The sequence below is a fragment of the Hordeum vulgare genome, chromosome 7H (assembly GCF_904849725.1).
Source record: "Hordeum vulgare subsp. vulgare chromosome 7H, MorexV3_pseudomolecules_assembly, whole genome shotgun sequence".
In the NCBI taxonomy this organism is placed as follows: Eukaryota; Viridiplantae; Streptophyta; class Magnoliopsida; order Poales; family Poaceae; genus Hordeum; species Hordeum vulgare.
Genome location: NC_058524.1, coordinates 13208573 through 13213643, shown reverse-complemented (window position 1 = coordinate 13213643; position 5071 = coordinate 13208573).

The window sequence follows — 5071 nt, the reverse complement described above, 5'->3', positions numbered from 1 at the left end:
AATGCTCATTTCATGCATGTATGTTTGCATTTTTCATATATGTATGTTTGCAAAGACCGGGGGTCTTAACCTCCTTTTCAAACAAAAATATACTCATTTGACCAACGTCTGATGGGTAGCGTGAATCGTTGCCTTCTTTGTGCGTGATATTTGGCACAAATATGGCCTCAAATCAAAAAAGGTTCAACAAGAAAGTTGTTTGTATCACCCATATATATAAATTTAAAATTGGGCGCACCTCCATCCGAGATCATATGTGGACTGTGGTACCCAAAATTGAAATTGTTGTCTCAACCATACTTAAACCCGAGTTCGGTTAATTTTTAAAAAATGTTTAAAGGATTTGGAATACTTCCATTTTATGGGAAGTCCAGCAACATCATAAATATATGTGAGGTCACGGTGCATTGAACAACACATAGCAAAATATTCAATCAACCACTTTTTACATTTATATACCCTTTTATCTCTCCCTTGTTTATATGCTTTCACGTTCTTCATTGTTCGTCATTCTTGCTATGAATAGATCATCAACATGTGTTTGTTATCCGATATAACCAACCACTTTATGTAGTGGCCAATAATTCATATGGTGTTTCTAGATCGTTCAGTGAATATACTCTATCAACCATCCCTAATTTTCTCATTCATGCATCTAATTACATGCAAATGACGATTCAAACTAATATCCACTAGTCAACAACCCGTGCATTTGCACGGGCTAGTTTTAATGCATGGTTACTTAGCAATGGTCTCGTGAAAGTATATTGATTTTGGAAATAGTGGTTAGTCTTATAGTTGTCAGATTTTTTTTGTTATGTGTGTAGTTCCTTCAAAACAAATGTGAAAACCAAAGTGCTAATTTTTGTGGGTATCTTAAAACGGAAATCAAATGCTTTATAATTTTAACATTTAAATGAAATATAATAAAGCATAGAATAGTTTCATTCAACGTATTGATTTTGTTTTTTTCCATGCCTTATAGAAATGTTATTTTTTTAGTTCATTTTACGATGCCTATCCCGCATCCTCGTCGTCGACTCGGCGGAGGACACCTGCTTGATCAGAGGGGCCATGTCCGGGACTGGACTCCGCCCGGCTGGTATTGGGAGGTGCTACCTTCCGAGGGACGTAGGTTGGTGAGGAGGCAGCCCGTTGTTGAGCCGATCCTTGTTTCGTGGCGGTCGCGTGGGCCAGTGACGGTGCCGAGGCTTCCGGACACCGCGGAGGTGGCACGTCACCGTGTCAACGATGAGGACGAGCACGTCCATCGCTACATGGTTGCATTGGAGGGCAGGTTCGACAATACCTGGCAGGTTCTTCAGGGATCTCACTGGAGCTATGATCCTGTGATGGTTCCTTCTCTTTGGTGTCCACCGCCCGCGACGATACCCGTCGGGCGCTGCGGTTCTATATATATTAATGATGCTTTATGTATGGTAGTATTCGAGGAGTATTAATTAGTGATAATATTCAACGATGTATGGACACAAGAGATCGATGATGTAGTCTTGCTTATAATTGAATGCATGCTAATTTGAATACCACTTTATTTTACGATTTGTTTTTGCTTATTGAATGTTCAAATTGGAAAAGTACTCCTACTTTGAATGCTAAAATTAGAGAGCACTATGCAAAAATCTAGGAGCCGCCCTCCATCATCCGCGCCGTCGTCCCCGTCAACGACCCCCCTCCGACCTCGAGTCAGGGCCTATATTGTTTTATGCTATTTTACCTTAAATAGGGTATTTAATTAGGTCCTCCCTGATACTAATGATCATGTTGCTATAAATGTTGTATGACAATGTTCTAAAGGGTAGTAATTGGTCTCTTCTGCTGCTTTTCAGAGATGGAGTTCTTCACGGTTATACTTGAGAAATCCTCCAGGCTGGTGCTGCCGCACAATTTTGTGAAGATGATGGACGGCCATCGGCCACAGAACATGAAGCTGAGGCAGGCTGGCAACGGGCTTCGCAAGCTATGGGACGTGGAGGTGGTGTTCGACGCCGATGGCCGCATGTACCTAGACCGTGGCTGGAAGTAGTTCGTCCGTGCCTACGACCTGGGGATCGGGTACTTCCTTGTCTTCAGGTACGACGGCAACGCCACGTTCGCCGTGAAGGTGTTCGACACGACTATGTGTCGGAGGCGCTACCAGGACGACGACGATGCCGGTACGCTCTGTCTCTTCTTCCTCTCCATTAGGCTATCTCTCACACCCATTTTAAAAAAAAACTTTTTTCATTTGGCAAGGGAATGGGAGCAGGAGCAGCGAGTACTGCGACATGTGCTATGTCTACGGCAGCAGCGACTCTGGCAGCAAAAGTAGCAGCGACTCTGGTGAAAGCAAAAGTAGCAGCGACGATGGCCTCGCGATGGATGTCCCACGGCTGGGCGACAGGGCCATGCCAATTGTGGTAGAGGAGTACATCCCACAGCCCGGCCTGGGGCTTCGCCGCTCTAAGCGCATCAAGATGATGAAGGAGAAGGTGAAGAAGCAGGAGTGAATATCTTAAGAACCTGATGGCTTTAATCTTTATAGTATAAACCTTTTAAGTACGATAGTGTTGAACTGCTACTGCACTTTTAAGTATGATGGTGGTGTGCCTGATGAAATTTTATGCATGCTCATGGATGCTCCTTGTTTTTATGATGTATGATGATGCATGATTAGTAGGACTTGTTATTATATATGATGATGTATGCTGCCAGCATGAAGGGTTATTATATATCAGCGGGTGAAATGAACATAGCAGTAGCGTTGGTAAACCAAGCACGAAGATAAGAGAGGACACTTCTCTCTATTAGCTAGCTAATAACAACCTAAATTAACCTCCAAAACCCCTAAACCAGTCACTTTCAAAAAAAAACATCAGCTGCAGCCAGTTTCTGACGCGTGGATGCCTTTTGGTCCCGATTTATGTCACCAACCGGAACCAAAGACCCCCTGCCTGGGCTGCCCGCAGCGGCCACGTGGATGCCCATCTGTCCCGGTTCGTGTAAAAACCGGGACTAAAGGGGGGGAGGCATTAGTAACGACCTATTAGTCCCGGTTCAAGAACCGGGACTAATGGCCCTTACGAACCGGGACAAATGCCCTGTTTTCTACTAGTGAGCTTTCTTCTCTTTCGACTTAAGCAAACATATAGCTTCCACAACAACAGGGCATGTCATATACATGGAGGAGTATTTTGAAGGGTCTTGAGCTTCTCAAAGAGGGAGTGATTTGGCGCGTTGGGGATGGTGAATCTATACATGTATGGAGGGATCCCTGGATTCCGAGAGGGAGTACAAGAAGGCCGGCGTTCGGTAGAGGACAAGTAGTTTTGGATAGAGTAGGAGAACTAATTAATCCAGCCACTGAGCATTGGGATACGGAGCTCGTTCATGACTTGTTTAGTTCAGAAGATGGAAAGGAAATCCTAGCTATATTCCTCTCAGAAGTGGAATGGAAGACCACGTAGCATGTCATCACTACGACACAAAGGGTGTTTTTTCGGTTAAATCTGCATACAGGCTGAGTGTCACTTTGCTAGATGCGAGGCTTCAGGTGGATGTTAGTTCGTCAAGGAGAGAATAAGCCATGGAAGATCACAATGGACAAAGCTTTGGTCCATCGAGCTCCCAGCGATAGAGTCACTTTTGGATGGTCTGAGTAAATAGGTGTGGACACGCCAACTAACTTGATGTTTTTTTACTTTCGCCACGTAGGCACGATTATCACATTGGATTTATTGTCGTCAGATCAATTGGTATCACGTAGTGTAAAAAAAAAGGTCAGATGCATTGGGTGTTTGCAAGGGATCACATCACGAAATAATTAATATATTCGGATGATCCGTAGAAAACATAAGATCCTCTGGGGTTATTCAGTAAAAATAATACCGAAGAATCCTACCGGCATCCTTCCGCTCCACCGGCGAGTCAGGGCTGAGAGCATACATCCACTCAGTAAAAATGTACCTTGCAGTCCGTTCTATATTTTCTAAAGGAAAACGTTTATACACGGCGCACCGCGTTCGTTCGATCTGGACGGATCGCGCGCGTCCCCTCCCCGCGCAGGTCGCCGTCGCACCCTCCCCCGCGCAGGCGCCGCCGTCGTGTGCTACCCCCCTCCCCCCGCGTAGGTCGTCGTCGCCCACTCCCCCCGCGCAGGTGCCGCCGCCGTGTGCTTCCCCTCTGCGCAAGTCGCCGTCGCCCCTCCCCGCGCGCAGGCGCTGCCGTCACGTGCTTCTCCTCTGTGCATGCCGCCGTCGCCCCCTCCCCCGCAGGCACCGCCGCACGCCCTCGTACCCTTCGCTGGCGCTGTTGCAAAACCATCATCGCTGGTGCTCGGGCCGAGCCACAGGGGAGATGACATGGCTGCCTCCTGCCATGGACTGATCTATGTGTATGCATGTATTAAAAAAAAGCTACAAGCGGTGTGCAAAAAGCTTCAAACGACATAAAAAATGCTTCAACCGTTGATAAAATAAGTTACAACCACGTCCATGAGAGTTGCAACCAAACTTCGCCGGAGTTTTGTAGGCAGAGTTGCAACCAAACTTCGCCGGAGTTTTGTAGGCGGAGTTGCAACCATGATGAAAAAATGCTGCAACCATTATACAAATTTGATACATCAGTCATTTTGTTTTGTTGCAACCGTATTGTTTTTTTGCTACAACCGTTGACATGGGCGAGTTGCAACCATGATGGAAAATGCTGCAATCATTATACAAATTTGCTACATCAGTCATTTTTTGTTGTTGCAACCGTATTGTGTTTTTGCTACAACCGTTGACATGGGCGAGTTGCAACCATGATGAAAAATGCTGCAACCATTATACAATTTTGCTACATTTGTCGTTCTGTTTTGTTGCAACCGTATTATTTTTTACAAGGGGTTGCAACCATGAGCGCACGCTGCTACATCCACGGAGGTTAGAAACGCACAGAAAGGTGACATAGGTGAGGGCGGGGAGGGCAGCGACCGGCGGCGACCGACGATGGAGGGCGGCCAACGGTGAGGAGGTGAGGCGAGGCGGTCGGCACGTGCTGGAGCATTGACACGGGCTAGGCGCGTGCGGGGACG